This window comes from Carcharodon carcharias, chromosome 14 (assembly GCF_017639515.1).
Source record: "Carcharodon carcharias isolate sCarCar2 chromosome 14, sCarCar2.pri, whole genome shotgun sequence".
NCBI classification, from domain to species: domain Eukaryota; kingdom Metazoa; phylum Chordata; class Chondrichthyes; order Lamniformes; family Lamnidae; genus Carcharodon; species Carcharodon carcharias.
Genome location: NC_054480.1, coordinates 106047624 through 106073590, shown reverse-complemented (window position 1 = coordinate 106073590; position 25967 = coordinate 106047624). Strand labels below are relative to the sequence as shown.

Here is a 25967-nt window from a genome sequence, read left to right as displayed (position 1 = left end):
CAAGAGTCCTAACAGCAAACCCTGGAAACTCCACTACAAACCTTCCTCTAGTCCAAAAAGCATTCATTAAGCACTGTTTCCTGTCACTCAGCCAATTTCATAGCCATGTTGCTAATGTCCCTTTTATTCCATGAGCTATAATTTTGAAGTCTGTTGTGCATCACCTTACCAACTATCTTTTGGAAGCCCATGTACACCATACCAACACCATTACCCTAATCAACCCTTTATGTTACCTCATCAAAAAACTCCAGCAAGTTAGTTAAACTTGATTTTCCTTTAACAATTCAACGCTGGCTTTCCTTAATTAGCTGACATTTGCCCAAGTAACTAATAATTGTCTGAAATTATTGTTTCTAAAAGCTTCCCTACCACTAAAGTTAAACTGACTGACCTGTAGTAGCTGAGCTTATCCTTATCTCCTTTTTTGAACAAGGGTGTAACATTTGCAATTCTCCAGTCATCAGGCACTGCCCCCAAGTCTGAGGAAGACGAGTATCTCTCTCTAGTTTCTCTCCAATCTCCTCTAAAGCCCTCTCCAAGTTCACCTTGTCCATGAGACCCACCTCTTCATCATTTGACCCTATCCACAATAAAATACCAACCATATAACTTCCCTTACTAGCACCTATGTTGGAAAATTTCCTGCATTATACTTGTATCCCTTGATATCCTTAATATCTATATCTGTCATGAGCGTACTCAATGACTGAATACCCACAGCTCCCTGGGGTAGAGATTGCAAATTTTCAGCACCCTATATGTGAAGAAATTCGTCCTCTCAGTCCTAAATGGCCCATCTCTAATTCCAAGACCATGTCCCCTGGTTATAGGACCCAAGCCAGGGAAAACATCCTTCCTGCATCTACCCTGTCAAGCCCTGTAAGAATTTTGTATGCTTCAATGAGATAGCTGACATTGTTAAAAGGTTCTCTCTTTACATTCCATCCCATTGTCCTTCAAATTGCCATCAACACTGTCCTCAAAACAACCATCCCTTGACCCCACTCTGCCCTTGCAAACCACTGTCTCATCTCCAACCACTGTTTCCTCTCCAAAGTAATTGAATATGTTATCGCTTCCCAAATTTGTGCCCATCTTACCTGGAACTCCATGCTTGAATCCCTCATGCTTGCCTTGCATCCAGCACTGGATGAGATACCACAAACCCTGTTCCCTAACCACCAACTCAATCCTTACCTTGGCAACTAAGGCTAAACCAGACGGGTTGCAACCACGGGGTCATAGCTGAGCTCGATATAAGCTTCCAATCACGTATCCATACTGTGACTAAGACCACCTATCTCCACATCAATAACATAATCGGGATTTTCCCCTGCTTCACTTCATCTGCTGCTGAAATCCTCATTGAAGCATTTGTTACCCCCAGACTTGACTATTGCAATGTGTTCCTGACTGTCCCCACATTCTACTCTCCATAAAATTAAGGCCATCCAAAACTTTGCACCTGTCTCTTAGTTCCCTCCAAATTCTGTTCACTGATCGGCATTGGCTTCCGGAAAAACAACACCTTGACCTTTAACACTGGCATTGTTGTTTTCAAATCTTTTCAAGATCTGGCCTTTCACTATCTCTGTAATCTCTTACAGTTCTACAAGCCTCAGATCACAAAGTTCCTGTAATTCTGGGCTCTTGGCATCCCACATTTTAATTGCCCCACCATTTTGGACATGCCATTAGGTGTCAAGGCTCTAAGTTCCGAAGTTCCTTCCCTAAACCTCTCCACATCTCTTTCTTCTTTTAAGATGTTCCTTAAAACCTCCCTCTTTGTCCAAGCTTTAGGTCATCTGCTCTAATATCTCAAGTGACTCAATATCATATTTTGTTTTATAACGCATCTGACACACATCTTTGGAGGTTTTATTACACTAAATTTGCTATATAAAAACAAGTTGATGTTGCTGACATCAAGGCAGTATTCAGCTGTATGGCACCAAAGAGTCACTAGCAAATTAAGTTAATGAGGAGGTCAAAGGGAAAATCCTCCAGTGCCCGGAGTCACTCCTGGCACAAATAATGAAGGTTATGGCTCTCAGGTGCTAATTGTCAAAGTCCTGGAACTTCACTGCAAGAGATCCTCAGTAAATTGTCTTCAGCTAGGTGAACCATTTGTAGCCCCATCATCAATGACCTTCTCTCTGTCATGAGTCAAGGAGAAGAGCAACTCACTCCAGTCTGAGAAGAGTGTCCTGCAGTCAGCATCGCAGTGAAGCAGTCTGGGAGAAATGCCCTGCAGTCAGTTCTTGTGGAAAATAACAAGAGTGACATCACAAGACAGCACGAGAGAGCGACGGAGAGATCAGAACCTGCGCAAGTGCAGTTAAGCTTCAAAAAGTGATGTCAGCACAAAGGTGAAAGCTGATAGGTGAGTAGTGGGTAAGTGTTTTTCTACAGTTTAAAATAGTTTAAGCTAAGGAGGGGTAAGAGTTCTAGTTTTAATTTAAAGCACATAAATTATTTAAGTTAAATACAGTAAAAAAAAAAATGTTTAAGGGGGTTTTTTTCCAACTAGAGGCACGGCAGGGCAGCTCAGTCCCATGTTATGTACCGCCTGCAACATGTGGGAAGTCCTAGACGCACCTTGTGCTCTGACCGACCACGTGTGCAGGAAGTGCCACCAACTGCAGCTCCTTGAGCTCCACGTTTCAGAGTTTGAGTGGCAGCTGGAAGCACTGAGGTGCATCCACGAGGCTCAGATTTGTGGATAGCACGTTTTTAGATCTGGTCAGCCCACAGCTTACGGAAGTGCAGACAGAGAGGGAATGAGTGACCAGTCAGAAGAAAGGTGTCAGGCAGGTTGTCAGGAAATCCCCAGGGTGCAACTCACTCAAGAACCGTTTCTCTGTGTTGGAAAATGGTGAGAGTGACGGTTCCTCTGAGGAGTGCAGCCACGCTCATGGTACAGACAAGTGTTTCTGCAGCGCCAGGATGGTATGTTGCCTCCCTGGTGCCAGGGTCAAGGATGTCACTGACTGACTGCAAGGCATTTTAAAGGGGGAGGGCAAATAGACAGTGATCATGATGCAAATTGGTACCAACGACATACGTAGAAAGGAGGATGAGGTCCTGCAAGCAGAATTTAGGGAGTTCAGAAGCAGATTAAAAAACAGGACCTCAGAGGCAGTAATCTCTGGAGTATAGAAATAGGAGGTTGTGAGTATAGAAATAGGTTAGTCCAGATGAATGCGTGATTGGAGAGATGGTGCAGGAGGGAGGGCTTTAGTTTTCTGGGGCATTGCGACCATTTCTGGGGGTGGTGGGATCTGCACAAGGCGGACGGATTGCATCTGAACCAGAATAAGGCCAACATCCTTGCGGGGAGGTTTGCTAGTGTTGTTGGGGAGGGTTTAAACTAACTTGGCAGGGGGATGGGATCCTGAGAGGAGGCTCAGCAGGGGGAGATGCACAGCCAAAATTAGAAGAGAGAGCAAGAGAGTTTGGAAGGCATAGAAATTATAGGCCAGTTAAGGCACAGAGGAGTTTGGCATGGTTGGATGGTATTTCTTTTAATGCAAGGGGTCTGACAAATGAGGCAGATTAGTTGAGGGCTCAAACTAACACGTGGAACTATGTTGTCATTGCTGTCACAGAGACATGGTTAAGAGAGGAGCAGGATTGGCAGCTCAATATTCCAAGATATAGGGTCTTCAGGCGAGACAGGGAAGGAGGAAAAAGAGGAGGGGGCATTGCAATATTGATCAAGGAATCAGTTACAGCAGTAAGGAGGGATGACATCTTAGAAGGCTCCTCAAATGAAGCCATATGGGTAGATCTGAAAAACAAAAAAGGAGCAATCCCATTGCTGGGAATGTACTATAGGCACCCAAACAGTCAGAGAGAAATAGAAGAGCAGATATGTAGGCAAATTTCAGGGAAGTGTAAAAATAATATGGTAGTAATAGTGGGAGATTTCAACTTCCTCAACATTAACTGGGTTAGTCATAGTGTGATAGGTTTAGAGGGAGCAGAATTCTTAAAATGCATCCAGGAGAGCTTTTTAAGCCAGTACGTAGAAGGTCCTACAAGAGAGGGGACAGTCCTGGAATTAATTTTAGGGAATGAGGCCAGGCAAGTGGTAGAGATATCAGTGGAGGAGCATTTTGCAGATAGTGATCATAACTCCTAGATTCAAGGTTGTTATGGAAAAGGACAAGGATGGGCCAGAAATCAGAATTCTAAATTGGGGGAAGGCCGATTTTAATAAAATCAGATATGATTTGACCAAAGTGGACTGAAAGCAGCTACTTCTAGGTAAATCTGCATCAGAGCAGTAGGACTCATTCAAGAACGAAACAGGGAGAGTACAGGGCCAACATATTCCAGTAAAGACAAAGGATGCGACCAATAAATCCAGGGAACCCTAGATGTCGAGGGATATACAGGATTGGATAAAGAGAAAAAGGGAGGCGTATGGCAGATACCGATGGCTGAAAACAACGGAAGCCCTAGAGGAGTACAGAATGTGTAGGGGAGAAATTTAAAAAGGTAATTTGGAGAACAAAAAGTGGGCATAAAGGCAGCTAAAGGAAAGAAAAATCCAAAGTTATTTTCAAGTACATTAAGAGTAAGAGGATAACTAGGGAAAGAGTAGGGCCCATTGAGGACCATTGTGGTAATTTGTGTGTGGAGCCAGAAGAGGTAGGTAGGGTTCTAAATGAATACTTTGTATCGGTGTTCACAAAAACACTGGAGAGGGACGACGTGGGTATGGAAATCAAGCAGAAAGACTGTGACATAATTAAAGAAATTAGCACAGAAAGGGAGCATGTTCTAAGTGGTCTGGCAAGCTTAAAAGTAGATAAATCTCTAAGGCCTGGATGAAATATATCCCAAGGCTATTGAGTGAGGCAAGGGAGAAGATAGCAGGGGTGCTGGCAATAATTTTCAATACCTCCCTGGCCACAGGAGAGGTACCAGAGGACTGGAGGACAGCTAATGTGGTACCGTTATTCAAGAAAGGAGGAAGGGATAAACCAGGGAACTACAGGCCAGTCAGTCTAACCTCAGTGGCGGGGGAACTACTGGAAGCAATTCTGAGGGACAGAATTAATCTACACTTGGAAACACAGGGATTAATCAAGGACGGTTAGCATGGTTTTGTTAAGAGGTCTTGTCTGACCAATTTCATTGAATTTTTCAAAGAGCTGATCAGGTGTATAGTTGGGGGCAATGCATTTAACAGTCTACTTGGACTTCAGCAAGGCTTTTGATAAGGTCCCGCATGGGAGACTGATCACCAAGGTGAGAGCCCATGGGATTCAAGACAATTTGGCAAATTCGATCCAGAATTGGCTGAGTGGCAGGAAGCAGAGGGTGATGGTCAAGGGATGTTTTTGTGACTGGATGCCTGTGTCCAGTGGGGTTCCACAGGGATCAGTATTGGGTCCCTTGCTGTTTGTGGTATATATAAACGACTTAGACTTGAATGTAGGAGGGTTGATCAGTAAGTTCGCGGATGACACGAAAATTGGTGGGGTGGTAAATAGTGAGGAGGATAGCCTTAGATTACAGGAAGATATAGACGGGCTGATCAGTGGCAAATGGAATTTAATCCAGTTAAGTGTGAAGTGATGCACTTGGGCAGGACAAACAAGGCATGAGAATACATGATGAATGGTAGGACCCTGGGAAGTACCAAGGATCAGAGGGACCTTGGTATGCACGTTCACCGGTCCCTTAAGATAGATAAGGTGCTTAAGAAGACATATGGGATACTTGACTTTATTAGCCGAGGCACAGAATTTAACAGCGGGGAGGTTATGCTGGAACTGTATAAAATGCTGGTTAGGCCACAGCTAGAGTATTCCATGCAGTTCTGGATTCCGCATTATAGGAAGGATGTGACTGCCCTAGAGAGCGCGCAGAGGAGATTTACCAGGATGTTGCCTGGGCTGGATAGTTTTAGTTATGAGGAGAGATTGGATAGACTGGGGTTATTTTCCCTGGAGAAGAGGAGATTGAGGTGGGGGGACATGATTGAGGTGTATAAAATTATGAGGGGCATTGATAGGGTAGACAGGAAGGAACTTTTCCCCTTGGTGGAGGGATCAATAACCAGGGGGCATAGATTTAAGGTAAGAGGCAGGAGGTTTAGAGGGAATGTGAGGAAGAATTTGTTCACCCACAGGGTGATGGGAATCTGGAACTCACTGCCTTTTCAGGTGGTAGAGGCAGTAACCCTCATAACATTTAAGCAGCGTTTGAATGTGCACTTACGAGGCCATGGCATAGAAAGCAATGGGCCTAGTGCTGAAAAATAGGATTAGAATAGTTAGGTACTTGTTTGACCGGCGCAATGATGACTATCTGGAAAGTCAGGGCTATGGGCATAAGGTGGGGTAGTGGGACTAGGTGAGTTGCTCTTGTAGAGATCCTGCATGGACGTGGCACCTTGAACAGCCTCCTTCTGTGCTGTAGCCATTCCATGATTCTGTGAGGGGCCAGGAGGTGCACTGCTCATCACAGAGTATCCAACTTCAGCCCTGTTCTTGTAGCCAATGTGTAGCTGGGTCCAGGTTAGTTTCTGGTCAGTGGTCACTCCTAACATGATATTACAATGATGGTGCCATGGAAGCTCAAGGGAAGATGTCTGGAAATATGTTGTTTGAAATGGTCATGACCTGGCATTTATTTGGTATTCTGTGCTGTAGATCTCTATGACCAACAATTCTAGTATGCAGCTCCATTCACAACTGGTCTGATATTGAAGCTGCCATGCAAACTCACAGAAGGGTCTTATTGACATTGAGCCTTAGGTCAGCATATGGCAACTAACATTAATACCAAATATATGCCAGGTCATGACCATTTCAAACAACATATTTCCAGACATCTTCTCTTGAGCTTCCATGGCACCCTTGTAACAACATGTTGGGGGTGACCACTGTCCAGAAACTGACCTGGATCAGCTACACATTGGCCACAAGAACAGGGCTGAAGTTGGGTACTCTGTGACAAGCAGTGCACCTCCTGGCCCCTCACAGAATCATGGAATGGTTACAGCACAAAAGGAGGCTGTTCAAGGTGCCATGTCCATGCAGGTTCTCTACAAGAATAACTCACCTAGTCCCAATACCCCACCTTATCCCCATAGCCCTGACACTCCAGATAGTCATCCAATTCTCCTTTGAAGGTTTCAACTAAATCTGCCTCCACCACACTCAGGCAGTGTATTCCAGATCCTAGCCACTCACCGTGTAAAAGAGCTTTACTCCATGTCGCCGTTGCTTCTTTTGCTGATCACCTTGAATCAGTGTCATGTTCGTGATCCTTCCGCCAATGGGAATAGTTTCTCCCCATCAACTCTTTTAAAACCCCTCATTAATCTATCGAATCTCCTCAATCTTCTCTTCTCCAAGGAGCACAACCACAGCTTCTCCAATCTATCCAGACAACTGAAGCTCCTGACACCTAGAACCATCCTTGAAAGTCTTTTCTGCACCCTCTCTAATACCTTCACATCCTTCCTGAAGTGTGGTGCCCAGAACTGGACACAATATTCCAGTTGAGTACGAACCAGTGTTTTATAAAGATTTATCATAACTTTGTTGTTTTTATACTTTATATATAGCCCAGGATCCTGTTTACTTTATTAGCCACTTTCTCAACCTGCCTTGCCACCTTCAATTATTTATGCACCTATATGCCCTGGTTCCTCTGCTCCTACACTCACTTTCAAATTATACCGTTTATTTCATATTTCCTCACCTCATTCTTTGTACCAAAATGAATCACTTCACACTTCTCTGCATTATATTTCATCTGCCATTTGAACGCCCGTTCCACCAGCCTGTCCATGTCCTATTAAAGTTCATCACTTCCTTCTCATAGTTCACAATACTTCCAAGTTTTGTGTCATCTGCAATTTTGAAGTTGTACCTTGCAGCTTGTTCATATGTAATCAAGAGAAGCTAAAGTCCTAATACCCACCACTGGGGAACCATATATCTTCCTCCAGTCCAAATAACAACCATTCACCACTCCTCTGTTTCCTGTCACTCAGCCAATTTCATATACATGCTCCTATTGGCCTGGATTCTATGCGTTCTAACTTTGCTGAGAAGCCTGCTATATCTTTTGAAAGTCTACATGCACCGCGTCTATCTTATTACCCTCATCAACCATCTCTATTAATTCATTAAAAAACTCAAACAATTTAGTTAAATACAATTTACACTTAACAAATCCATGCTGGCTTTTCTTAATTAATCCACATTTGTCTAAGTGACTGTTAATTTTGTCCTGAGTTATTATTTCTAAGAACTTTTCCACCACTGCGGTTAAACTGACTGACCTGTAGTTGCTGGGCTTATCCTTACACCATTTTTTGAACAAGGGTGTACCATTTGCAATTCTCCAGTCCTCTGGCATCATCTTTGTATCGAAGGATGATTAGGAGATTATGGCCAGTGTATTCACAATTTCTACCCTTGCTCCCCTCAGTATCTCCGGTCCTCGCGACTTATCGCTTTAAATACCACAAGCCTTTGTCATACCTCCTCTAACAATTTTTAGCCCATCCAACATCTCAACTATTTCCTCTTACATTATGACATCGGCTACATATCTCTTTACAATGGAAGAAGTCGCTAGGAACTCATTTAGTACCTCTGCCATGCCCACTGCCTGCATGCATAAATGCCTTTTATTGTCTCTAATTGGCCCGACTGTTCCTTTAACCATCATTTTACTATTTATGTGCCTAAAGACGACTTTTGGATTCCCTTTTGTTAGCTACCAATCTCTTCTCATACTTTCTCTTTGCTCTTCATTTCTTTTTTTCACTTCCTCCATGAACTTTCTATCATCAGCCTGGTTCTGAATTGTATTATCCACCAAACATCTCTGTCATATGTAGCCTTTTTCTGCTTTATCTTACTATCTTTCACTTTCATTATCCAGGGAGCTCTGGGTGTTTGTCCTACCTTTTCTTCCTGTGGCAATGAACCTCGACTGTACCCAAACTATCCGCTCATTAAAGGCAGCCCATTGTTCTGTTACAATTTTGCCTTCAAATCTTGGATTCCAATTTACAGGGGCCAGATCTGTTCTCATCTTGAAGTTGGCCCGCCCCCAATTAATTATTTTTACTCTGGATTGTTCCTTGATCTTTTCCATTGTATCATAAGGTGTAGGTTGGCTATGATCATTGTTATCTAAATTGCACGTCTCTGTAATTTCCTTGCAAATTTGTTCCTCTATATCTCACCGACTAGCTGGTGGCCTGTAGAATACACCCAGTAGCATAATGATACCTCGATTGTTTCTTAGCTCCAAACAAATATACTTTTGTCCTTCACCCCTTTAGGACATCCTCTCTCTCCAGCACTGCAATGTTCTTCTTAATCAGTACTAATGCCCCACCGCCTTTCTTTCCTTTCCTATTTTTCTTGAACATCTTGTATCTGTTTAATAGGTGGATATCCATTTACCAAATCAAGTAGCAGAAGACATTCTGTGAATCACAACTGTTTTATCATTATCTATAGTTCAGTATATATACCAATTTCCGCTTTTCCCCTCTGGGTCCTCTCCCTACCCAGAAGCAAAATCCACCTATTGGGGAAAAACCCAGTGCTTAAGTACAGGCTTCAATGAGCATCACCTGCTCTCAATTCACTCTGAAGCTTGTCCTGGTTTAATCTTAAAGGGACTTGCAGTTCTAACATTGTCAGTATCCAGGAAGATTTAGTACCCAGTCCTGCCCTTTTCTTGAGCCAGTTCACAAGCTTCTCTGCTATCTACAATGCTTGAGTTAGGAATACAACAGAATACTGTCCACTTACTGCCGCAATACTCAAAGCTGATCATCTAGGACGTAATTTGTACCATTTACTCTGTGCCTCTAGATTCTGTATTTTAGTGCTTCACCAATCTGCAAGATATAGAACAACTCACTGAAGTTATTTTGACACCTGCTTTCTGCACTGTGACCTCAAACTTCTACAAAGTCAAGAGCAGTAATCCCATGGAGATGGATCTCCTCCAAATTACACATCATCCTGACTTGGGCATATATCGCCCTTTCTGCATCATCTGAACTTATGATGAAATTCTTCATGTGCCATTATGGGAGCACAACCACCAAAAGGACAGCTGTGATTCAAGTTAAATGCCCACCACTTTCTCAGAGCAAGAAAACATTAGCAATTAATAGGATCTTGCCAACATCACCTACATCTCAAAGACAAAACAAAATAACATTAATGTTAAAATTCTCATCCTTGTTTCCAAAGTCCACCATGGCCTTCTGCCTCCCTATCTCTGTAATCTGCTCCAGGCCCACAACCCTCAGATACCTGCACTCTTTTAGTTCTGACCTCTTGTGCACTCCCAGTTATAATTACTCTACCCTTAATGGCCGTGCTTTAGTTGCCTAAGCCCCAAGTCCTGGAATTCACTCTTTATACCTCTCCACTTCGCTTTCCTCCTTTAAGGCACTTCTTAAAACCTACCCCTTTGACCAAGCTTTTATTCATCTGGCCTCATATCTCCTTATGTGACGGGTGTCATACTTTGTTTTATAATGTTCCTGTGAAGTGCCTTCGGACGCTTCATTACGTTAAAGGCATTACATAAATATAAGTTGTTGTTTTCCAATAGTTCAAATCAGTACACTCATCCTTAATGCTGTACTCAAAGTCTGAATTATTCTGCATCAGCAACTGCTAAGTTCTGTGTGCTTTGTTTTTGCCTCTCTAAGTATATAGCCTTGCTGTCACTGTCAATGGTCACTAACGTTGAATGAGGAAATTCTGGGTGATTGATAAAATGCCCTGAAAAGCAATGACTGCCAAGTAAAGCTAAAGGTAGCTGCCATTTAGCAGTGAGCTCTGAATTTACTAACTTAGGCTGTTTTGTACAAAACAAATGAGTAAATCAATAAGTGAATTACAGGAATACATGTTTTAATAATTAAATGCCTGGTATTGATTCTATTCCAACTAAAAGTAAATAGTATTAGAAAGATCTATAAATACAAACCTATCCATTTTAGGACTGCATCAAATTTAAGTTAATAGTATTCTACCATCATTCACATGGAATGATATTGAAACGTCACTGGGTTTGTACAGACCTCTTTTCTGTTGAGTAAGAATGAAAACTATCTTCATGCAACATTATAGGGAGCCAGGACCATTACTAAGACCTTTAGATTGATAGAAGGCAGTTCTTTGAGATGTGAATCTGTACAGTCCCGTAAATCCAATGTGCAATATGGGTTTCACTAGACTTGTCTGTCCATAACTTTATTTTTATCCTTTATATCAACAAATCAAAATGTGAGATTACAAACTCAAACTGCAATTTCAGTTTGCAGCTAGTAACCCAGTAGGTATTGAAATGCATGTACTGCCATGCATTTGCTTTCATCACTTGAACCTGTAAGGTTTAAACCACAGCACCAAAGAAATTCTGGGAGTTTAAACATTATCTGGAAGACACATTATCCTACAAGATTTAAACTAAATGCACCAAGATGGACAATACCTTCAAAGAAACTGGCTAAGCTGAGTGGTCATTTTTTCAGTTCCTACTTTTTTTTATACTCGATGCAGTGTAGCTACTTGTCACCCAAAGGAGACAATTTAACTGCAGTAATGAGATCCTAAATCATCAGTGACTGCTATAAATATTAGGCTACAGTCAAATGTTGAGCTTGTATTAAACAGGGTTAAACAATACTTCACTCCTCTTTCTTGTAAATGCAAATCTAGAACAAATGCAAATAAGTTCCACATCAGTGTTATTGTTATAATCTTTAAAGAAAAGAGAATGGCTACCATTCTCCTGCTGCATTGCAACGGTTCTTCAAAGTTAGTCACTCAGCATGAAGTAATGGCACTACAGGAACCCAGGAAATCTGCAGTCTTCAGTTTTTTTTTCAGACAATGGCACATGTAATGCAAACCCACATCCATTCTTTGGCTGTTATTCTGTACCTGCCTTAATTGGCAAAGATAATGGTCCAGAATTTGCTGGAACGGGGCACCTTGTGTTGAATTATTTTTTTCAGCCTTCAGCTCCAACTAATTTTGCCATGCAAATTGCTGAAAGTGCAAGCTGATAATGGCACAGCAAGGTCACAAGGGGGCCAAAAGTCTATTTCCTCAATCAATTAAATTTAGGAATAGAGAAAGAAATAGAGGGAAAGAAGAAGAATGAAACAGGTTGAATGAAAATCAAATCAGGCAGAAAGGAAGGACGGACAGGAAAAGAAAGATTGGGTTACAAGAGTGAAAAGTGAATGGAAAACAAAGAAAAAACCTAAAATTTAATAAAAATTCAAGAAACAATTTACTATCTGCAGGGGTGAGACTAATTTCAACTTCGTTTTCAGGCCCCCCCAAGCTTTACTCGCATTATAGGACAATAAATCACTCTATTAACCAAATCCTTTTTTTAATTCGTTCATGGGATGTGAGCTTCGCTGGCTGGGCCAGCATTTATTGCCCATCCATAGTTGCCCTTGAAAAGGTGGTAGTGAGCAGCCTTCTTGAACCACTGCAATCCATGTGGTGTAGGTACACCCACAATGCTGGTCGGAAGGGAGTTCCAGGATTTTGACCCAGCAACAGTGAAGAAACAGTGATATATTTCCAAGTCAGGGTGGTGAGTGACTTGGAGGGGAACTTCCAGGTGGTGGTGTTCCCATCTATCTCCTGCCCTTGTCTTTCTAGATGGTAGTGATCGTGGGTCTAGAAGGTGCTAAGGAGTCTTGGTGAATTCCTGCAGTGCATCTTATAGATGGTACACACTGCTGCTACTGTGCGTTGGTTGTGCAGGGAGTGAATGTTTGTGGATGTGGTGCCAATCAAGCGGGCTGCTCTGTCCTGGACATGGTCAAGCTTCTTGAGTGTTGTGGGAGCTGCACTCATCCAGGCAGTGGGGAGTATTCCATCAGACTCCTGACTGGTGCCTTGTAGATGGCGGACATGCTTTGGGGAGTCAGAAGGTGGGTTACTCTTTGCACGATTCCTAACCTCTGACCTGCTCTTATAGCCACAGTATTTATATAGCTAGTCTAGTTCAGTTTCTGGTCAATGGTAACCCCAGGATGTTAATAGTGAGGGGTTCAGTGATTGTAATGCCACTGAACATCAAGGGGTGATGGGTGGATTTTTTCTTGTTGGAGATGGGCATTGTCTGACACTTGTCAGCCCAAGCCTGGATATTGTCCAGGTCTTGCTGCATTTGGACATAGGCTGCTTCAGGATCTAAGGAGTCGCGAACATCTGCATTTCTGACCTTATGATGGAAGGAAAGTCGCTGATGAAGCAGCTGAAGATGGTTGGGCCAAGGACACTACCCTGAGGAACTCCTGCGGTGATGTCCTGGAGCTGAGTTAACTGACCTCCAACAACATCAACCATCTTCCTTTGTGCTAGGTATGACTCCAACCAGTGGAAAGTTTGCCCCCTGATTCCCATTGATTCCAGTTTTACTAGGGCTCCTTGATGCTGCACACGGTCAAATGCTGCCTTGATGTCACGGACAGTCACTCTCACCTCACCTCAGGAGTTCAGCTCTTTTGTGCATGTTTGAACCAAGGCTGTAATGAGGCCAGAAGCTGAGTGGCCCTGGCAGAACCCAAAGTGGGTGTCAGTGAGCAGGTTATTGCTAAGCAAATACTGCTTGATAGCACTGTTGATGACCCCTTCCATTACTTTACTGATGACAGAGGGTAGACTGATGGGGTGGCAATTGGCCGGATTGGATTTGTCTTGCTTTTTGAGTCATGAAATGAGGTGGTTGACAGCAAACATCTGTTTTAACAAGGCTAAACTCATCCAGTAATTTGAGGTTATTCACATTGTTTCTCTTCCACATCACCATCAGGTTGATTTCTTTTTAATATAAGCACGACTAACAATGAGCACCTTTAACTCACCTTTACTTTGCCAAAAAAATTCTGGCCAAATGTAAAACTAACTGGGTCTGTCTGGTGTGTAAGTGTGCGGGTGGGCATGTGCAGACGGGATCAGCGATATTGCCTATGACAGCCTCTGCATTTGTACAGCCTACCAAGACTCACAGACCAGGCTCATGAATGAGGATGACTGTAGAACCCAGCATGGGTCAGCACACTCAGGCAAAAGAGGGGAGATAATAACAGGGGGTAACAAAGGAAAATGATATACATGACCTGCAGGTTAATATGCAGTAATGTCATAATGTTATAAACAGCAAAATATAAAGTTGCAGCTCAGCTGGTTTATTACCCTCTTAGACAGGTAACACCCCTCGCAAATATACTTGCCAACAATGAAGGGGAAACGCTCGGTGAGAAACAGATCTCTTATCAAGTCATATAATTTAGCTTTATAACAGCAATTAAGCTCAAATATCCAAATTTGTAACAATTCCAAAAGTATATCAAAAGGTAACCAATTAATTGCCACAAAATGCTATCAAAAAATACAATGGTTTATTACCATGGGCAGACTATTTCAGGTCATCAGTAAATCTAAATTTTCAGCTTTCTAAACATAAAGGTGCACGTTATAGTGCTCCATGCTTCTAATGGGGAAAAAAGTGTTGGCTTGTGTCTTATGCTTTATGTTACATTAGGAATTGGAAAATTTAATGAAAGTATTTGACAAACCTACTCAAGGGACTGGAGGAAGATTTATTTCATTTCCACCACTCTGTCAAACTCCAGTGGCCTCATGAAGCTGAACAGAAGCTCAAAAAACAGCACCTCATTTTTCAAATAGGTACTAAACAGCCTTCCTGACTCAACACTGATTTCAGTTACTTCAGATGGCAAACACTGTTCCAATTTTTTCAGACAACAGGTGCTAGCAATGATTCTGCTGTGCCATTCACACCTGCTCTTGACCCATCCTTTGTTTCTTTACTTGTCTCATTACCATCCCTCTTTGGTCTTGTACCACGGCTTTTTGGCTAAGATCAAGTGTAGTATCTGTTCTTATCAGTTTAATATCCGATACATCCCTTATCTGGGGACCGTATATTAAATTGATTTTTGGAGCAGGAAGATGGAATAGGGGCTTGCTCCGTCCAATCCACGCATCGACCCAGTATTGCAGTATCTCTGGGAACGGTGCACCAAGAAAAATAATCTCATTTGTCAATTTTATCACTCCTGCCTTCCACCCAATCACAGGACTTCCCCCTCTTTGCATGCCTCTTCACATGCTTAAAAACGCTAACATCTGTAAGTTCTTCCAGTCGCATTAAAGTTTATGGCCTGAAACTTTAACCCTGTTTCTCTCTCCAGAGATTGCCTAAGTTGCTGAGTATTTCCAGCATTTTCTGATTTACTTTCTCCTTGTTGTAATTTCTTGGGTGCCATCAATGTGACATGTCAATTAAACCTGAGGCATCCAGTCACCTGAAAAGTTTACCCAAATGTTTTTGTCAAAGGGCATATATTGCAAAGTTCTTGCCAATTGCAGAAGTGCTTTTTTTTAAAGAGAGAAAAGAATTTTAGAATGTAGACTGCAATAATTTATCACTACCTAATTTCTGGCATGGGTAAGGGTGACTGAGAGGAGGGGGAAAGGGTTTGTGCGAGGGAGGGAGGGCAGGAAGTGAGGGCACACACAGGGGAGGGAGGGGATGAGGTGAGGGCGTGTGCGAGGGAGGGAGGGGAGGAGCTGAGAGCATGCGTAAGGGAGGGAGGGAAGGGAGGTGAGGGCACGTGAGCGTGAGTCCCGAAGGCTGTGTTGCCTGCATGGTGCCAGGGTTAAGAACATCTCCTCAGGGCTAGGGAGGAGCTTGTGAAGTGGGAGAGAAGGGATCCAGTTGTCATCATCCACGTTAGTACCAACGACGTTGAGAGGATTAGAAAGGAGGTTCTGCTGAAAGAATTTGAAAGATTAGAGGCTAAATTAAAAAGCAGTACTTCCAAGGTAATAAACTTGGGATTACTACCTGAACCATGGGCAAACTGGCATAGGGTAAATAAAGTCAAGGAGTAAAATGCATGACTCAAAGATTGTGCTTGAGGAATGGGTTTCAGTTCATGGGGTATTGGTATCAGTACTGGGGAGCTGGTCCAGTGGGATGGGCTTCAATTTGAACCATGCTGGAACCAGTGTCCTGGCTAATCGAATAACAGGGGCTGTAGAGAGGGCTTTAAGCTAAATGGGGTGAGGGGAGAGGGTTCTGAAGAGGGGATAAGTAGGCTTACAAAGCGATAGGATATGACAGCATTGCAGGGCAGCTACTTAAGCAATGATACTCAGAGTGTGACAGGAAGGGACAGAGTGCACAAACATAAAAAAGCAGCAGCAAATCGGGGCAAAAGGGGAAAAAATGGTAAAAAGGCACAATTAATAGCTCTTTACTTAAATGCACGTAGTTTTTGGAATAAAATCGATGAATTAACTGCACAAATAGAGATTAATGAGATCTTATAGCCATTACAGAGACATGGTTACAAGGAGATCAAAACTGGGAACTAAATATTTAGGGATATGTGACTTTTCAAAAGGACAGGCAGAAAGGAAAGGGTAGTGGAGTAGCTTTGTTAGTACGAGATGGAACAAGTATGTAGCAAGAAATGATCTTGGATCGGAAGATGTGGAATACAAATGGGTGGAGGTAAGAAATAAGGAGGGAAGAAGACACTGGTGGGAGTAGTCTATGGGCCCCCTAATAGTAGCTATGCTGTCGGACAGAGAATAAATCAGGAAATAATGAGGGCATGTATAAAAGGCGATATATTAATCATGGGTGACTTTAATCTACATATAGATTGGGAAAATCAATTTGGCAGAGGTAGCCACAAGCAAGAATTCATTGAGTGTATTCGGGACAGTTTCCTAGAACAATATGTCATGGATCCAACGAGGAATCAGGCCATTTTGGACCTGGTAATGTGTAAGGAGATAGGTTTAATAAATGATCTCAGAGTAAAAGATCCCCTAGGAAACAGTGACTATAGCATGGTACAATTTAGCATTCAGTTTCAGAGTGAGAAACTTAGTTCAGAAATATCTGTGCTAAACTTAAATAAAGGTAATTACAATGGAATGAGGGCAGAGTTGGCTGGAGTGAACTGGGAAAGGAGTTTGGTAGAAAAGGTGGTTGATGAACAATGGCAAATGTTTAGGAAAATAGTTCATGACTCACAACAAAGATATATCCCAGTGAGGAAGAAGGATTCTATGGTTAACTAAGGAAGTTAAGGATAGTATCAAACTGAAAGAAAAAACATTCCGCTTGGCAAAGATTAGTGGCAAGCCAGAGGATTGGGAAAGTTTTAAAAACCATCAGAAGATGACCAAAAAAGAGAAAATTAACTTTGAGGGTAAACAAGCAAGCAAGTAATATAAGAATGGACAGTAAGAGCTTCTTTAAGTATATAAAAAGGAAGGGAGAGACCAAATTCAATATAGGCCCCTTAGAGAATGAGGTTGGGGAAATAATAATGGGGAACCAGGAAATTGCAGAGGAGTTGAATAAATACCTTGCATCAGTCTTCACAGTAGAAGACACTAATAGCATACCAAAAATACTAAATAATCATGGGGCAAAAAGGGGCTGGGAGATGGGGAGGGGGAGGGGTACACAATAAATACAATCACTATCACCAGAGAAAAAGTATTCTGGAAACTAATGGGGCTAAAGGCCGATAAGTCACCTGGACCTGATGGGTTGCATCCTAGGATATTAAAGGAAATAGCTGCAGAGATAGTGGATGCACTGATAGTAATCTTCCAAGAATCCTTAGATTCTGGAAAAGTCCCAGAATTGGGAAACTGCCAATGTGACACCCTTATTCAAAAAGGGAGGGAGGCAAAAATAAAAACAGGTAACAATAGGCCAGTAACTTAACATTTGTCATTGGGAAAATGTTGCAGTCTATTATAAAGGATGTAATAGCAGAGCATTTAGAAATGCATAATCTAATCAAGCAGAGTCAGCATGGCTTTATGAAGGGGAAATCATGCCTGACAAATTTATTAGAATTCTTTGAGGACATAACGAGCAAGATAGATAAAGGAGAACCAATAATTTATTTGGTAATATAATTGGATTTCCAAAAGGCATTCCTAAGGCTATTTAATAAGATAAGAGCCATAGCGTTGGGGATAGTATATTAACATGGATAGAGGACTGGCTAACTAATAGACAACAGAGTTAAGATAATGGGGGGCATTTTCAGGATGGCAACCTGTAACTAATGAAGTGCCACAGGGATCAGTGCTGGGGCCACAATTATTTAAAATATATATTAATGACTTGGATGAGGGAAATTAATGTACTATCACCAAGTTTGCAGATGACACAAAAATAGGTGGGAAGGCAAGTGGTGAGGACGACACAAAGTCTACAGAGGAATAAAGACAGGTTAAGTATATGGGCAAAAACGTGGCAGATGGAATATAAAGTGGGAAGGTAGAGGTTAGGCACTTTGGCAGGAAGAATAGAGGAGCTGAATATTATTTAAATGGAAAAAAACTGCAGAAAGCTGCAGCACAGAGGGATTTGCGGGTTCTTGTGCATGGATCCCAAAAAGCTGACATACAAGTTCTGCAGGTAATAGGTGAGGCAAATGGAATGTTGGCCTTTATTTCAAAGGGAATGGAGTATAAAAATAGGGAAGACTTGCTAAAATTATACAAGGCACGAGTCAGATCACACCTAGAATGCTGTGAACAGTTTTGGTCCCCTTATCTAAGGAGAGATATACTGGCAGTCAAGAGAAAGTTCATTAGGTTGATCCTGGGGATGGAGGGATTTTCTTATGAAGGAAGGTTGAGTAGGTTCGGCCTGTACTCATTGGAGTTTAGAAGAATGAGAGAACAGCCATATTGAAACATAAAAGATTCTTAGGGGGCTTGACAGGGTAGATGCTGACAGGTTATTTCCCTTGTGGGAGAGTCTAGGACCAGAGGGGGTAATCTGAGAGTAAGGGGGTGCCCACTTAAAACAGAGATGAAGAGAAATTTCTTCTTTCAGAGGATAGTCAATCTGTAGAATTCTTTACCGCAGAGGGCTGTAGAGGCTGGGTATTAATTATATTCAAGGTTGAGATAGACAGATTTTTAATCAGTAAGGGCATCAATGGTTATGAGGAAAAGGCAGGAAAATGGAGTTGAGGATTATCAGATCAGCCATTATCTCATTGAATGGTGGAGCAGACTCGATGGGCTGAATGGCCTACTCCTGCTCCTACATCTTATGGTCTTAAGTGATGGGGAATGGGGGCAGTCTGCAATAAGGAGGGCCAGTGAATGGGGAAAATAGGAGGGCTAGTGAAGTGGGGGAAGGGGAAGGAGGGAAGCCAGGGAATTGGGTGTAGAGACAAGGGCCAATGGAAGACGGAAGGGCTAGAGGAGGACTAAAGATACAGGCCAAAGAGATGGGGAAAAGGGGGGTCGGGGGCAATGGAAAAGGGAGAGCCAGTGGAGGGAAACAGGGGGGAAAAAGGAACATGAGCACATGCAATGTGAAGATAGGTCACACTTAAGTATCGAAGCTGTTTAATTTTGTGCTGTGTGTTTGCAGCAATAGTTATTAAAGTAATAAAGCCTCTCCCTGCTGTAATATTAGAGTTAATTTTATCTCAAGTGCATGAACTGCAAACTCTAAATAAAAAGATGGCTGACTCAGGGAGTCTGGATATTCTCTAGACCTCACTGCAATCTAAGGCCAAGATTATCTGACAAATAGACATAAATTAATATAGATGTTCCGAAAAATTATTAGACTTTTCAAAATCTCTGCTCTCACAGTTCCTTGAGATTGAATTCTTGTGCATTACTATTAGCATTTTATAAGATCCAGTCTTTTAAATACCAGTTTAATCATTAATTTCATATTCTTTTAAGAAATATACTAAAAAAGCTAAGATGTTCAGGTTAAACAGAGTAAATTATTGAATTTTCTGTAGAGAGCAGTAAGTGGCAATGGAAATACAAAACACTAAACAGCAAAAGCTCAGCAGTGGCAACCAATTTTTTCTGCTGATTGCAGTCAAGGATATTGGTGTTGAGGAATTCAACAACTTGAGGGTGAAATTCTTCTACACCAGCAAAATAGGCTTACAGTGAGTTGACAACTGATTTTTTTTAAAACCACACCTGACCTTTCTACCAAATTTCACAGAACAACAGTTCACATCCTTTTTGGAGATTCCGTCACTTTTATTAGGCTAAAAATTAAAAATCATGACAATATTTTCTAAGTTATTGGAAAAAAATCCAGCATAGTGCATTATAAGCTGATTTGCTGAAGCACCATTTAGTGCTGTTGGGGTTTACCAACTTCACCCCCATCTTTCCTATTTGACCAACAATATGTTTCAACCAAAAGCTCAGAACACCAAAGTGGCATCTCTCCTTTCCTACACTAGCCAGCATCTGAGCAAGATTGCCAATTTAATGAAATTTGTGCTGGAGTAAAAGATAACAACACACTTTTAGGAATAGGCTGTTTCACCCCAAAAAAGGGAAAAATGACTGGAGGACAAATTCTTGGGCTACTCCGAGTCATCATTCACACAAACAAAGGAGGCAACCTGTCCATCACCTCCTACTGTATAAGTAGACAGAGTGAACAAAATAGTGCTTTGGTCAAAATCTAACTAAGAATGAATGTCCCACAAAGAATTGCCTAGCTCCTCGAGGGTATGAGACCATCACACAAAATAGTCACATAATTAACATATAAATGGTTCTAAATCAAAAGTCTCATGCAGAAAGGCAAAGGAAGATGATGGAAAATGGGTGGAAGCACAACACGTCAAAATGGGGAAGGATAAGGTGATAATTTTAAGTGACCAACACCCAGAGCCACACAGGTCCATGGAATTCAATTGGGGGAGTTAACCATGAGCTGCAAGTTAAATTGCACTTGGACTCTTCATGAGCTGGGTAAAAGTATTAATTCAGCTAAATGAGCAAGTGTGACAAGATAGCTCCTCAGTGGATTATAGTTATTGTCTTTGCATTAAAAAAAATGAACCTTTTGCATCTAGTATTTTAAACCTTCAAGATTCTATGGTTTCTACTGGCACTACGAATTGCAGCAACTGAAGAAGAGTTCTGCTTAATTAAATCAGTCCTTTCGAGAACTCAACCATCAATTTAAGGCTTTATGAGCTATCGAGAGTTCATATCTGTCTCACCTTTAGGGTTATCTGATTTTTTGAAAGGTTTGAGCAAGGCCAATCAGAGTTTTATTTTCCTTGCTGAAGACATCAGACTCATTGTTGTTTTCTCTGACTAAATCCTCCAAATAATCCGAGTAGTAACTGGCAATCCAAGAAAACAGAGTTGCCTTTTACTCCAGAAAATCCAGCGTTGGCCACCAAATCACAAAATAGACATTCAAACCCTGGATAAGACAGAGGAAAACCAGAAGACTGATCCCTAGCATTAAGGTATTAAATTATGAGGAACAGCTGGAAGGATTTCAACCTTAAAAGGTGATTGACAGGTTACCTTATTGAGATATGTAAGTAGTTGACCATAAACAAAATGTAAATCCAGAAAACTGCTTACAGTGGAACAAGAATGCACAGGTCCAAACTAACATACGGGCAAATGCAAGGATGACACTAGGAAGTTCTTCTTCACACAATGATTTGGAAGTGAGGCACAAACCTTGCAGCCCTTTGATAATGATCTGGGGGAGCTGAGGTGTCTGCTAGATTGCTAAGCTTAAGATGGACTTAACAGTTTCCTCATCAGTATCAACAATTATTCCAACTTCTCAGAAGAATTGACAGTATCAGAGGCCATTCAAGCAAATTTAATTGATGTTTTTTATAAAATGTTGCTGCTTTCTGTCAGTAACCACCATCACGAGTCCTGCCTAGGTTGACAAAAATGATATCAAGCTTGGATATTGTTGTATTTTCAAAGGTTGATATGCTCAAATTGATTAACCTTGATATCCTCCAATATGACATAATATGGGCAGCTATAAAATATAAGTTGTGACCTGACTCCAATTACGAAGCGGCTCCGATCACCCACCTATTTACAGAATGATGGACACCGAAATACCTTGTTCTGAGAAACAACGCTGATAAAGGAATTTGGTAATCATTCATCAAATGCAACAACAAGCCATGCCATGGGCAGGATAAATTTGCAATCTCTACTGTTGTTTTCTGAAGATTTCCAGACTGATTTAGAATTGCTCAGAGCTCCTTCTGAAATAAGAGTTGCATAATCTCATTTTTTGCATCCAGCAAAAACCTTGAAATTATGAGCTATGTATAACTGGGAAGCAGAAAGCAGCTTTAGTCTATCCATGAAGGACATCCAAATGTTAACACTAATTTTCAGGTACAAATTAGATTCTCCATTAAAAGGTGGTGTATCACCTTCACTCGGTATAATCTGTTTAAATGGGGCTTTCTTCCTCTCTCCAGCAAAAAGCACAAGAAAAAAATCCAGTTACTTACCATCAAAGATTTACTAACTACAGAGGTCAGCAATAGAAAATGAAATATTAAAATTATGAAGTTATTCTGCTTTAAAATATCTAGATCAGCACAAAAGCTATTGCTCGTCAATGTTTTAAAAACCACATCAAAATGCACACTGGACCTGAACTTCCGCGGAGTAGCAGAGTTGGATTGCCACTCTGCTCCTAGTTTCCAACTTCAAAATCCAGGCAATCCTTTCTCACCCAACAACCCAACTCAGGCAGGCAAGAACTGTGTAGGGCAGCGCACTCTTGAGGCCTTCAGTCGAGTGCTGGAAAGTCAGAGGTAAGGAAACCACGCCCCCCATTTTTTGCAGCATTAGCTGCTATAAAGCAGGTAAGTTTAAAAGTTCCAGACACCTTCAAGCCAGGGAGAAGGTAGGTTTCTAGGGTAAGTGGATACGATTGATGGAGGTTTGGCACGGGGGCGGGGGAGGTGGTGTCAGGTGGTTAGTCGGGGTGAGTCAGCTGGTCGGTCAGGCAATCAGTGTGGGGGGTGAGGGTCGGATGGTCAGTGGTAGGTGGGGTGTGAAGTCGGTTGGGGCTGGGGGTCAGGTAATTGGGGGGGTGGACAGGTGTTCTTGGGGGCGGGGGGGGGTTCCCATGGGGGCATGGGGTGGTAGAAGACTCGTGGGGGCCAGTACTATAGTTACCCAGGAGTTGGAAGTGGTTTTAATACTGTAAAGACAGTTGGAAGCATCTGAAGTTTGCAATTTAATTGTACTTCGGGATGATTCCAACTGCAGGGTAAGCTTGGAAGTTACAAGCCAATATTTTGTATCTGTGGCTGTAAACAAAAAGATCAGATTGAAGCAGATTTATTATCTGAAATGGGAGTATGGAATCCCAAAGGTTATGCGCAATAGAACATCTCATTTGTTGTTGCAATGCTCTACCAACGCCAGCCAAAGTGATTTTAATAAAGAAGAATTATCATGAACTTCCAGACTGTACTGCATACAACTTTAATGCAGCTTTGAAAGTCTACACAATTACAACTAAGAGCTTTCTGTGTTTCAAATGACTCGAGTGTTTGGAGTTGCAGCACAAAGTCAAATTATATTTTCTGCTACTTTCCTTCACCTTTGCTGTTTCGTAATACTGTACATTTCTCTTTCACCATGTTGGTGTTTACCAAAATGAACTGCCACAAAGAAAAGAACAGTTGTTTCGTACTGCTCTTCTGAAGTTGGAGTTAGAGCAGCAGAAACTTAAACTGCACCCAACACTCACCAAATGCACCTGAAAATGGGTACACAAAGTGCGAAAGTATTGCAATTTCCATGACTCCCACCTTGGTGTACACAAAAACATATAAAAATAATAGAAGTACCATTGTAAAAATGAATACATTTGTAACCTTTTTAATAGAATTTTGCAGTTAAGTACTCAGTTGCCACCTGAACAGCAATGTGATAATGATTAAAGTTAGCAATTAGGGGCAGATTTGACCCTCAAAAATATTAAGCCTTACAAGGCTTACAAGGTCCTAGGTCTGGAGTTTGCTTTGAATTCGTTGCTCTTTAGGCACAGCAGTGAGAGGCTATAATTAGCCCCAGCTAATTTATTTAATGGTGTTTCGAATGTCGAACACTACAAAGGGCAATTCTAATCTAACTCACTGGGCGTGAAACCCATATGATTGGGCAGAATGCCAGTTTTACAGCCGAACCAAAATTTCTCTCCACTGACTTCAAACAAGGGTAATATTGGGCAGGTTGTAAAACCAGTGTTGCACCAATCATATGGGCTTTCCACTGGCCCAATTAGAATTACCCAGTAAATCAGTTCAAGAAAGGCTGTAGGAGATCCTATACATTGCAAACTGTTTAAAATTCATTTACAGGATGTGGGCTTCCCTGGTTAGGCCAGCATTTATTACCCATCCCTAATTTCCCTTAAGGTGGTGGTGATGAGCTACCTTCTTAAACCGCTGCAGTCCACATGGTGTAGGTACACCCACAATGCTGCATGGGAGTGAGTTCCAGGATTTTGACCCAGTGACAGTGAAGGACCAAGCCACTCACTTGAGTGGCTTGGTTGGCTTGGAGGGGGACTTCCAGGTGGTGATGTTGTTGTGAAGGAAATTTCATTTTTGACCTAATATTATTTTGGGAGACTGAAGGATGCTTGTCAGGGTGTGTGTGTGTGTATGACTAATTTAATGAAACTGAAGACAGTCAGACTGCAAGGTTTAAATCATCTAAGGCATTTTGAAATGGAGATGGGCAAGCCAAGATGAAATCCCAGCAGATACAGTTTGAATGAGAATTTGCTTTAGGAGATAAGTGGGCAGTGAAGTGTTAGCCATTTGAATTTCAGAGGCACTACTGGAAGTTTGACAACTGGCAAAATCGTAAATAAATAAGGTAAAGTTATTAAGTCTATTTTTCCTGAAAGTTCTGGCATTAATGACAACATGAAAGATTTTTATATTCTGGGAAAGGTAACTTCCAAAGAGAGTTTAGAACAATGTATTTAGAAATCAATGGGGAGAAATATATTTAAGGACAGATTGAAAGCTGTGAAAGTGGCCATATGAGATTTTGAATCGTTGAAACAGCTTGACCAAGTTAGCCTTTGGAATTTGGTGTATTTGTGCGAAGACATACTTGTGAAAAACAAGCTCTAGCCAACCCAGAGAAATGATGGCTTGTTTCCAGAAAGCAAAGTTTTGTTCAAAGCCTTGGGAGTTCCATTGTCCAGTGAGAAGGAAGCTTGTGGAAGTACCTCCCTTATAGCAACAGTGGGTGCCTTGCAGTAAAATACTGGATGCTTTATAGATTAAAAATCTATTTGGAGTGTTACTTGAAAAGGGAGTTTATTTGGAAGTCTAGCTAAGTAGAAATCTTTTGGGAAATGTTGTAAGACTAAACTTACTTGTGTAACTATAATCTTTGTGCTTAAGTTTTATTAGCAAAATAAAAGTTTTAATGTAATATTTAAGAATCTCCAAAAGTGGTAGTGGACTCTATACTCCTGACATCAGTGCACATACCTTCTCATAATAAAAATACAAATTGAAAATCGTTGAGATAGCTTGACCAAGTTAGCCTTTGGAATTTGGTCAGCCCGGCAATTACCACCTGCCATATCATAACAGTGTTCCCGTGTATCTGCTGCCCTTGTCCTTCTAGATGGTAGCGGTTGTGGGTTTGGAAGGTACTGCCTAAGGAGCTTTGTTGAGTTTCTGCAGTGCACCTTGTAGGTGGTACACACTGCTGCCACTGTTCATCAGTGGTGGACGAAGTGAATGTTAGTGAAAGAGGTGCCAATCAATTGGGCTTTGTCCTGAATGGTGTCAAGCTTCAAATGTTAGTGGAGTTGCACTCATCCAGGCAAGTAGAGTATTCCATCACACTCCTGACGTGCCTTGCAGGTGGTGGACAAGCTTTTGAGAGTCAGGAGGTGAGTTACTCGCCACAGGATTCCAAGCCTCTGACCTACTCTTATATGGCTAGTTCAGTTCAGTTTCTGGTCAATAGTAACTCCCAGGATGTTGTTAGTGGAGGATTGGATTCTTTCTTGTT

At 41.7% G+C, this 25967-nt stretch overlaps 1 protein-coding gene and 1 non-coding gene across 2 annotated transcripts in view; one reads left to right on the top strand and one right to left on the bottom strand.

The window, feature by feature from the left end:
* LOC121286858 (lysine-specific demethylase 4B-like) overlaps positions 1–25967 on the bottom strand; it is a 595629-nt gene that overhangs the window by 119908 nt on the left and 449754 nt on the right. The gene's annotated exons all lie outside the window — the stretch shown is intronic.
* LOC121287679 lies at positions 14909–15099 on the top strand. The gene has a single exon (XR_005945216.1). It is a non-coding gene; the product is annotated as a U2 spliceosomal RNA (small nuclear RNA).